The sequence below is a fragment of the Copadichromis virginalis genome, linkage group LG23 (genome assembly GCF_057382275.1).
Source record: "Copadichromis virginalis isolate Kocher_CV1m ecotype Utaka linkage group LG23, C_Virginalis_male_GT1.1, whole genome shotgun sequence".
Taxonomy (NCBI): Eukaryota; Metazoa; Chordata; class Actinopteri; order Cichliformes; family Cichlidae; genus Copadichromis; species Copadichromis virginalis.
Genome location: NC_140639.1, coordinates 31,524,201 through 31,535,239, shown reverse-complemented (window position 1 = coordinate 31,535,239; position 11,039 = coordinate 31,524,201). Strand labels below are relative to the sequence as shown.

The 11,039-nt window shown below is 39.1% G+C and overlaps 1 long non-coding RNA gene across 10 annotated transcripts; it reads right to left on the bottom strand.

Annotated features, from left to right (window-relative positions):
* Positions 1-233: 233 nt before the first annotated feature.
* LOC146681375 (uncharacterized) lies at positions 234-10,432 on the bottom strand. Of its 10 annotated transcripts, none has more exons than XR_014918049.1 (9): positions 10,380-10,394; positions 8,016-10,240; positions 7,655-7,763; positions 7,430-7,549; positions 7,126-7,287; positions 3,320-3,433; positions 2,436-2,593; positions 1,951-2,008; positions 234-1,005 (listed from the first exon to the last, which is right to left on the bottom strand). It is a non-coding gene; the product is annotated as an uncharacterized LOC146681375 (long non-coding RNA). The 10 variants fall into 10 exon arrangements; XR_014918050.1 differs by having other exon boundaries at positions 235-1,005; positions 8,016-10,174; positions 10,380-10,432; XR_014918053.1 differs by lacking the exon at positions 10,380-10,394 and having other exon boundaries at positions 253-1,005; positions 8,016-8,172; positions 8,716-10,252.
* Positions 10,433-11,039: the final 607 nt, after the last annotated feature.

Below are 11,039 nucleotides of genomic sequence, written 5' to 3'. Positions count from 1 at the left end.
AGAACAAAGCGGGGTTTGAGTTCGAGTTGCGGCAGACTGTCACTACTTGTAAATGGAACGCAGCCTTCCTACGGCGGACAGCTAATAACAGGAATCGGACGCGGTCCAGCCAAGTCCACAGCAACCACCATAGCAACCGCCTAGCATGACCTTAAAAACATATTCTGTCTTCATAACTATCAAAATCGTGAAATGATTTGCAAAGTGTGAAAGTGTTACAGCTGCAGAGAGCTATGGCGGTATCTATGGAAGCTGTTTACATAGCTAATAATATACGATGTAACCATGGAGACAGTCAGTCACTTGAGCTAGCGGTGCATGTTTACTACAGTGAATAAGGTGATTGAGTGCACAGCGTCCACACTCTGCAGGGGGTAAAGACATTACTTCAATATTGTTTTATATTGATATATATTAGCCTTCTGTTGACCATCACCTCAGGTTCACCATTACAGTTTCAGATTACAGATGCACACTGTCTAAACACATTCAAAAACTCATGTCTCAGAAATAAGCACAGCTGTTCATGTTTGTCATTAGAGTTTTATTTGTAAGAAAATTATGAACTTCATATTGTGCATTAAATAAAAGAACATTTCACAACTCTGAGTCAACAGAAACAGGTAACAGAAATGTCTCTAATGTGTACAGTGTAGTGTAAGCATTAAAAGATCATAAAGGAAAAACTAACATTTATGTGAAACTAATTGTAATAAAAAATGAGCAGGTGCTTTATAGATTTAAAAGAAAGAATCTGAAAACAACACTTTTTTGGTCTAAGTGATCAAAGTAGAAAACAGAACTGATGTTCAAGAACAAACCGTAGCTGCACTAATATTACACATCTCGATCGTTGTACTGAACAGACATGTTGCTTTTAAAACCACATGCAGTGTGTGACCATGACTGTTCACTGAGACCATGAACGCCACTTCGCTGAAGCATTCTTCTTCTTCTTCTTGCCATTAAATTGGAAGCAGAAGCAGCACGAGCTGATTTGATCTACTGAAAGGAAAAAGCAGAACATCTGAGTTGAAACCAGTCAGCTGAAATCATTAAGACAGGAACAAATTCAATGCAGTGTCTCAAGTGGCTTAGCCTGTTACAACTGTTGATACAAGCTAAATACGGTTAACACACAGTGTCAGGGAGCTCCAGTGTGGGAACTAGTGGCTTTAGGTTTGTAGTCATTTAACTTTCATCCATTCATTCATTTAATTCAGGAGGAAGAAATGCCAGGTTGGTGCAGGCTGGTTACATGCATTTGGTCCCATGCTGTCTTTAATTAAATGACTTGGTTCATTTTATGGCTGGGCTGTATGTGGGGTTATATCATGTTATTTGGGCAGGAGTACCTGTCCCCTGTTAGACTTAGAAAGTTTCTCCATAAGTAGAGTTTCTAACTCTTCTAGCACATCTGTGGCTGACAGCTTTTTGGTGGCTCTTTTTACCCCACACTGGTTGTGAGTGTGTAAATAGCCCCACTAGTTATTTTGGGTTGCAGTTAACTAGGGAGGAAGGGGTGGGTATGCCATGATTAGGTGAATAACAATTATATGTGATACATAAATTTCACAATGCATGCATATATCTCTATCAATTAAACCTGGCTGCCATTTTTTACATTCAGTTATTTCTCTTAGAAATGTTGGAACTAAATAATGAATGTGTTACAGTTAAAGTGAAACACTGGTCAGTGTAAATGGCTCATTGGGACACAGAAACCTTTAAATTAAACCTGATATCTAGTGTCAAACAATATCAAAGCTGTAAAAGATGTTTACATTCAGAATTTATAAAACTATGATTGTAAATAAATTCAAACAAGTGAGCTTTTCTCTTTGTGCTGAATATCAACACTGTGGTTTCTTAGACTGTAAGCTGTACTTTAGTGCAACCAGTTGCAGAAGCTGCCACTCCAAATGTCTTTTGATAACAAGAAAAAAATACCTTTTCAGTACACGGCCTGAAGTTCTTCTCCGAAATCTTCTGCAATCGGCTTTGTCTGCTGGTTTGAAGACAATAAACCATAAAAAAGATGATTTAGTCACTTTGTCTGTGTCATGCAGCTCGAATGTGTCGTGTAACGATGTTGAATAGCCGTCGTTATCCCTCTGCTGCGTCAGTAGGATTGTACTGTACAGCATCTCATTGATATGTGAGGAATGCTAATGTAACACGATAACAGACTTACATCATTAAAATATAAAGTGCAGGAGATATTTAGATATTTTTTATATTTATATTACATTTTATAGCTGACGGATATTACTAAATAGATAGAATTTACTAAATAGCTGGATGAACATGAAAAATATGTCTATAATAACAAATGACCATGAGAGCCAGTAGAATTAATTCAGCTGGACACTCAAAAGACGTCCTTAAATGCTCTTTAAGTGGCAGAACAGATGAACAAACAGTTAATCGCTTACTTGAGATGAAATCTGCTCAGCTACTTTGAAAACAGCTTCTAACTGGTTCCTCCTTTAACAGGATGACTGCTCAGGGGTAAGGCCATCATGCAATCCAGCAACCTTTATGGTTCTGCTTTGATTCACCAGGAACTATTAGGGAAACCTTCCAGCGCCTCCTGTGAAAGACACAGGCATAAACACACAAACATTTATTAACATGTTCCACAGTGTTCCAGTTTGATTTTCTTATCCTGTGGACAACAACGTACATGGATGCAGGTTTATTGTTAACTTTTGTAAGGTTTATTTAATGAACATATCCAGCTGCAGCTCCACTGTGATCCTGAACTGGATAAGCACTTAAGAAAATGTGTCAATAAATGGACAAACATCAACTTACTATATTTATCCAAACAGACGGGACCAATAATGCTTCGCTGAGTTAGAGACTTTAACAGACTCTTCTATGTAAGAATGTCTCGTGCTGATATACCTGCAAACTTGACAACAAAGGTTTTTCAGACTACATGTAGCTGTCCTCTATGTCAGCTAACACATTTACATTTATGTCACACTTATTTCTGCTTTCCCATTTTATAATTATTACTTACATTTTGATTAGATACCTTGAGTTTGTAAATGATCAGATTACATAATTGGAATACAATGTATCCAATTCAGGGTTGCGGGAGGATGAAGCCTATCCCAGCTGATACAAGACAAAGACAGGCTGCCAGTTTATTGCAGGGCTAATACAACATGTGTAACAGAAAATCCACTTAAATGTTTGATATTTCTTATAATAATCATAATTATGACTATTATTTAAAGGTTTCTTCATAAATACATTTTGATTTTTTATAACCCCTAAAATATAAACCTGAGCTGTTTCAGATTCTGACCTCTGACCTCAGTGACCTGGCTGTGTCCTCACTGCAGCTCCCTCTTGGAAGTACGTCTGCTTCTTGTCTTCCCCCAGTGTTGACCGCCTGATATCAAGATATCACGTACTGTAACTGAGGAACAAAAAAGGACAAACACTTGCCTTCATTTAAAAGTACATTCATACAGAGATAATCTATGGAAACACACTAGTTCACAGTTTGGGAGGAACCAGTTCCTGTGAAACATTTCTGTATATGAACATCATGTGGAGAATGAATGAAATGAGTTCTTCAGGTGACTCAGCAGTCCCACACTGACAAATGAAATCTAGTTAAACTATTAAGCATATTTGCTCTTCTGAAATCTGTGTTAAACAACAACAAACATAAATTAGTAACAAAAACTACAGCTGAGTATAGGCTTTACAAACCACCAGCAGCCATAATGCTAAATTTTAATCTTCAAATGTTTCTGAGCTGTCTTCAACCTGCTTTTAGCACATTAAAGTCTCAATAAATAAAGTCAATGCAGACTCAATCCTAAATGTTCAGCACACAGAGACACAGAGGTACTGTTTAAAGTTTAGTGTTAACTTGAGTCACTGATCATTCACAGTATTACAGAGTCTGGCAGTCTTTGCATGATGTCCACGTCACTGTAAGTTTCTAGCTGACTCTCAGGTGTGCCAGCAGGAAAGAGTAATAATAACCTGCATCCTGAGGTTTGTCATGCAGGATTAAAGGAGCCAAGCTTTGTTCACACAGCTAGGATTGTATTTTACACTGACCCTGGGTCAGTATCAACTTCAAGAAGACAGCTGTAACTGTTGATAGAAGAATCACACACACATATTTATGGCTTTGCCTTATAGAATTCAGCATCTCAGTGCTCAGGAAATAGGTTTTGCAGCTGTTTGAGCTAAGATTTTCAAGTTATTCACAAATTAAAACCTATACTTTGTGTCGGGCAAGAACTAAATTCAAATGCATGTAACAGTGAGAAACGCGTTTCTCATCAACTTCATAGAGCTTGCTGTAACTTTTGATAGAAGACTCAGACAAACATATTCATGGCTTTATCTTATAGACTTCAATATCCCCCCAATGTGTGTGTGAGTCTTCTCTCAAAATTTACAGCTGTCTTTATGAAGTTTATGGAAAAATGCTTTATTTCACCACGTTAGTGCGTTTCTCGCTATTACATGCATTTGAATGGAGTTCTCGCCCGACACAAAGTATAGGTTTTCAATTTGTGAATAACTTGAAAATCTTAGCTCAAACAGCTGCAAAACCTATTTCCTCAGCACGGAGATGCTGAATTCTATAAGGCAAAGCCATAAATATGTGTGTGTGTGAGTCCTCTATCAAAAGTTACAGCTGTCTTCATGAAGTTGATACTGACCCAGGGTCAGTGTAAAATACAAGTTATTCACATAATGAAAACTTATACTTTGTTTCGTGCAAGAACTCCATTCAAATGCATGTAATAGTCAGAAACGCACTGTCTCGGCGAAATGAAGCCTTTTTGTACAACTTCATGAAGTTAGCTGTAACTTTTGATAAAAGGCTCAAAGCAGAGGGATAACGACGGCTATTCAACATCGTTACACGACACATTCGAGCTGCATGACGCAGACAAAGTGACTAAATCATCTTTTTTGTGGTTTATTGTCTTCAAACCAGCAGACAAAGCCGATTGCAGAAGATGTCGGAGAAGAACTTCAGGCCGTGTACTGAAAAGGTATTTTTTTCTTGTTATTTGATATTGTTTGACACTAGATATCAGGTTTAATTTAAAGGTTTCTGTGTCCCAATGAGCCATTTACACTGACCAGTGTTTCACTTTAACTGTAACACATTCATTATTTAGTTCCAACATTTCTAAGAGAAATAACTGAATGTAAAAAATGGCAGCCCTCAGGCCAGGTTTAATTGATAGAGATATATGCATGCATTGTGAAATTTATGTATCACATATAATTGTTATTCACCTAATCATGGCATACCCACCCCTTCCTCCCTAGTTAACTGCAACCCAAAATAACTAGTGGGGCTATTTACACACTCACAACCAGTGTGGGGTAAAAAGAGCCACCAAAAAGCTGTCAGCCACAGATGTGCTAGAAGAGTTAGAAACTCTACTTATGGAGAAACTTTCTAAGTCTAACAGGGGACAGGTACTCCTGCCCAAATAACATGATATAACCCCACATACAGCCCAGCCATAAAATGAACCAAGTCATTTAATTAAAGACAGCATGGGACCAAATGCATGTAACCAGCCTGCACCAACCTGGCATTTCTTCCTCCTGAATTAAATGAATGAATGGATGAAAGTTAAATGACTACAAACCTAAAGCCACTAGTTCCCACACTGGAGCTCCCTGACACTGTGTGTTAACCGTATTTAGCTTGTATCAACAGTTGTAACAGGCTAAGCCACTTGAGACACTGCATTGAATTTGTTCCTGTCTTAATGATTTCAGCTGACTGGTTTCAACTCAGATGTTCTGCTTTTTCCTTTCAGTAGATCAAATCAGCTCGTGCTGCTTCTGCTTCCAATTTAATGGCAAGAAGAAGAAGAAGAATGCTTCAGCGAAGTGGCGTTCATGGTCTCAGTGAACAGTCATGGTCACACACTGCATGTGGTTTTAAAAGCAACATGTCTGTTCAGTACAACGATCGAGATGTGTAATATTAGTGCAGCTACGGTTTGTTCTTGAACATCAGTTCTGTTTTCTACTTTGATCACTTAGACCAAAAAAGTGTTGTTTTCAGATTCTTTCTTTTAAATCTATAAAGCACCTGCTCATTTTTTATTACAATTAGTTTCACATAAATGTTAGTTTTTCCTTTATGATCTTTTAATGCTTACACTACACTGTACACATTAGAGACATTTCTGTTACCTGTTTCTGTTGACTCAGAGTTGTGAAATGTTCTTTTATTTAATGCACAATATGAAGTTCATAATTTTCTTACAAATAAAACTCTAATGACAAACATGAACAGCTGTGCTTATTTCTGAGACATGAGTTTTTGAATGTGTTTAGACAGTGTGCATCTGTAATCTGAAACTGTAATGGTGAACCTGAGGTGATGGTCAACAGAAGGCTAATATATATCAATATAAAACAATATTGAAGTAATGTCTTTACCCCCTGCAGAGTGTGGACGCTGTGCACTCAATCACCTTATTCACTGTAGTAAACATGCACCGCTAGCTCAAGTGACTGACTGTCTCCATGGTTACATCGTATATTATTAGCTATGTAAACAGCTTCCATAGATACCGCCATAGCTCTCTGCAGCTGTAACACTTTCACACTTTGCAAATCATTTCACGATTTTGATAGTTATGAAGACAGAATATGTTTTTAAGGTCATGCTAGGCGGTTGCTATGGTGGTTGCTGTGGACTTGGCTGGACCACGTCCGATTCCTGTTATTAGCTGTCCGCCGTAGGAAGGCTGCGTTCCATTTACAAGTAGTGACAGTCTGCCGCAACTCGAACTCAAACCCCGCTTTGTTCTTTAATTATAGGCCTTTTATAGCCGTTCATGACACGGGCACACACACACATAAAGCACTTTGCCTCACCATGAGAATGGAACTTTACCTAAGATAACCTTTAAAATATCTGATATAGGATAGAAAAAATGAAGCAACCAGAGATTTAATGATGAAGACTCTGGGTTCTGTAGTGACCTGAATGACTCTTTGCATACAATTTATTGAAGAGGACTTTAGAATGCACTTTACATTTAGACTGTTGCTGTTTAATTTTTTACATTGTTGCGGTGTTATGTCATGAATAAAGTTCACCTGCTGGGGGTTTGATGGATCAGATCATCATAATCAATGGGTCCTGAGGTGGGCGGGACTGTCTCTGGTGATGTCACCATGAAGGAACAGCATCTGGCACGTGTTGCTGAAACATCCCAGTACACTGGTGTAGTTTCCTCTCCAGCTGTTTGACATTTGACACTTCAACATTAAGGAGAAGAAGAAGAAACAGTGTTAGGTCAGGTGACCACATGGTTTCTAAAGTAACTGACAGGAAGTAACCAGGCCGTTAGAAATGGATGGCATGTGTTTAGAGTTACTGGAGTTGGGTAACTCTACTTACCAAAAGCAGAAGCACACAGATGAAGGATCAGATGCTGAATGTTGCAGGAACATGCTCGTGCGGTGGTCATTCAGTGCTGCTCCGGCAGGTTAGACAGTCCAAGACTGATATACTGCCCATCTGAGAGTTTGAAAACACACATGCAAAGATGTATTTTGTATTACAGTCAAAGTTGGATGTTCATTTTTGTCCTTTAAAAATGTTTGTGTATTTGAAAGCGCTAACATTTAAGGATGACTTGGATCGTCTCCTTTAAAGGGGAGACAAGTGTATCCACTGATCCACGTCACTTTACCTGGATGATGACTCCTCTCCCCCTCACTCAGAAACGCTCCTAATATAACCAAGCAAATAAATAATATTGAAAATTTACTTACATCATTACAAAAACAGGAAAAACATCTCCCTTTGATTCTATTTCTCCATTCCTGCTGAACATCAGGCAACAAATATCTCAATAAATCACAGTAAAATGTAAAGCACATGTTTTCTCTGCTTTGTCTAACCTCTGCAGAGCCTCTGTCAAGAAAAACATATCTGTAAGCATAAAACAAATATACATTTCATAACACGTCACTGGACAAACCTCGGTCAGTTGATTTCCTCTGTGCAGTGTAGACGAACATCAGTCAGCAAGTCAAGGTGGTGAGATGGACTGGTGTCCTTTGTGACTCTGCTGGTTCTTCTGAGGAAATACCACCGTCTCTCCACACCGTCACCATCTGTGAGCACAAACTGCTGCTCTGCTCTGCCAGCATGTAGGAAATCACATATCACACACACAGGGGTGAAGAAACATTAGAACTCAACTTTGGATACTTTAGATCTAAACAGATCAAAGTAGCTCTTAGCTTCAACAATCAGTGAACAGACAAACAATGATACCATACTGATTCTGTATGAATACAATATGGTATTTTCAATACAGGTGTCAAATTAATTTACTAAAACTAATACAGATATATGTATTTTTTTTTTTTATAAATTCGTTTGCTAAATTATAAGAATATATATTTTTTCATTTAACAATTGCAACTGAAAGAAATTAAATATTGAACAAAAATATATTGTCACATTCTGAGCATGCTCAGCATGCTGACAGACTTGAAGTTGCTACAGATTTTAAGAAGTGATAATTATAGGGAAAAAACTTCTCTTTTTCATCCGTTTAATCAAACATTTGATGCCTTAGATGTCTCAGTCCTATAGCATTCTGCAACTACAACTAAGCTGAAGCTTGGATTTGGCTGCAGGTGCCCTGTACATCCTTCTCAACATGTGGGTACCATTTAATCACACTTCTTCCTGAGCTTTGCTTCGTCACAAGACCAAAGGTGGCATCCCGTGTCACGGTCATATCATCATCCAGAAGAAACATTTGAAGAAACATCATGGAGAAGAAACATTTACGCGCCTCCCGGTTTTGTTTTCTGATCCTGCAAAAAGACTGAGGACAACAAAGCCCAGAGAACACGAGATACACAACATCCAACATTCAGACTCAACAGCCTCCATAAATGAAGAGCACCAGGTTGGTTCAGTTATAGTAGATGTCATGGAATTTTTTAAATAAAGTCTGCAACACAGAAAGAGCTGTGATCATGCTATTTATTACTGTGCACAGGAGAGCAAACACACATCAAACATCACAGTTCAGTCATGTCAGCTCTGCCACTTCACGTGTCTCGCTATGAAACCTAACGGATCAATGGTTATGCTGTTTTGTGCCCTTGACGTTATCAGCACCTGTAAAGGGAGTTGTTTTCTCAAACTGCTGAAGTAAGTTCATCTAGTTTTAGAAACCTTCATTGAACAGTCTATAACAGTGTCACAACTAAGCATATGCATAAGCACTTAAATGCTTTAAATGAGAATAACATAAAATTTCTATTACAGGAGCTAGAGCCTGTCCCAGTAGTCATAGGTAGAGCACACCTGGACAGGTCACCAGTCTGTCAGAGGACTAACACAGATGCAGCCTGAGTCAATCCTAAATGTTCAGCACACAGAGACACAGAGGTACCGTTTAAAGTTTAGTGTTAACTTGAGTCACTGATCATTTGCAGTATTACAGAGTCTGGCAGTCTTTGCATGATGTCCACGTCACTGTAAGTTTCTAGCTGACTCTCAGGTGTGACAGGTGTGCCAGCAGGAAAGAGTAATAATAGCCTGCATCCTGAGGTTTTTCATGCAGGATTAAAGGAGCCAGGCTTTGTTCACACAGCTAGGATTGTATTTTACACTGACCCTGGGTCAGTATAAGTATCATACAGTTTAAACGAAGCACTGAAACTTGCACATATTTATTACAGATGCACTGAAGCTAATCGAGATATTTGCTGTCAGTCTGTGGCTGCGATTAAACACTTTACTGGAAACTTTATTAACTAGTAACTTCGTCAGTCATGACAGAAGCTAATATTTCTGTGCTAACATCGTTTAAACAGTAACAGCTTTACTCCAATATAAGCTAACGTTTACACCGTAACTTTAAGCTAGCACCATAAAGACGGTAAAACACGTAATAACATCTACAAATGCATCTTAAAGCTGTTATATTAGCACTCGGTGTATTACTAACATAACCACATTAACATTATTGACACTCGCTGGTCTGACTTTTAATAGTCATTCTATAAATGCTGTCCGTTTAAACGGTCTTACCTGTACACACTCCTGTATCCACCGGATTGCAGCCAGAGTGGATTCTGGAGTCTTCCCACGCTCCTGTTAGTGATCCTCCATCTGGATGGATGATAACAACCTTCTGAACAATCTAGCAGGAGATGGTCCATATCTAGGGGATATGGACTGACAACAGCCAAAGCGGGTGAATAAAGTCACCCAGTCGCTAGCTGTGCGATTACCCAGCATACACCAGCACAATATTAGGCACAACACCACCATAGACATTTTCAGTGGTTTTGAATGCAGGACATGGTTATCTTACCTTGTAAAATGCATGACAATAAAACAGCTAACCACCATAAAATGGTATTGTGTGTGTATGTATGTGCATGTGTGTGTGTGTGTGTGTGTGTGAGAGAGAGAGAGAGAGGGGGGGGGGGGGGGGAGAGATCAAAGGCGTGCGCTTATGTTTTTTCTTGATCAAGAGTGTGCCTCCTCTCTCTTATTGGATGTATGGTATAGCATGTTTATTCAGGTGCACCTTTGAAGTCTATGAGAATACTTTGCAGCCTGGTCTGAGTGGTCATTTCTGCACAGACACAATGAAGCGTGCACTCAGTTTAGAGGAGGCTGTTGCTGCAGTTTTGCACTCTCCACAAGCAGTGGAGATACTTCTGACAGCGAAGAAGAATTTTTGCCAGGCACCGAGGAGCTTTGCAGCTCATGTGCGGAGGAGGAGAAGGAGAAGGAGGAAGAAGAGCAGGAGGAAGAGACAAGACTGGAGGATGGCCAGTGGAGATCTAAAAATGGAGAAATCATGTGGCAACCCACACACGAAGAGGTCCTGCCATTTTTTCCTCCCCCCATTTTAACCCCAGGACCAACCCATTATGCAATTCGTATAGGATCAGCAGCCCTGTGAGCACTTTCCATCTTTTTTTTTGCAGAGGACATTATGCAGCTAATCCTGCATTTCACCAAC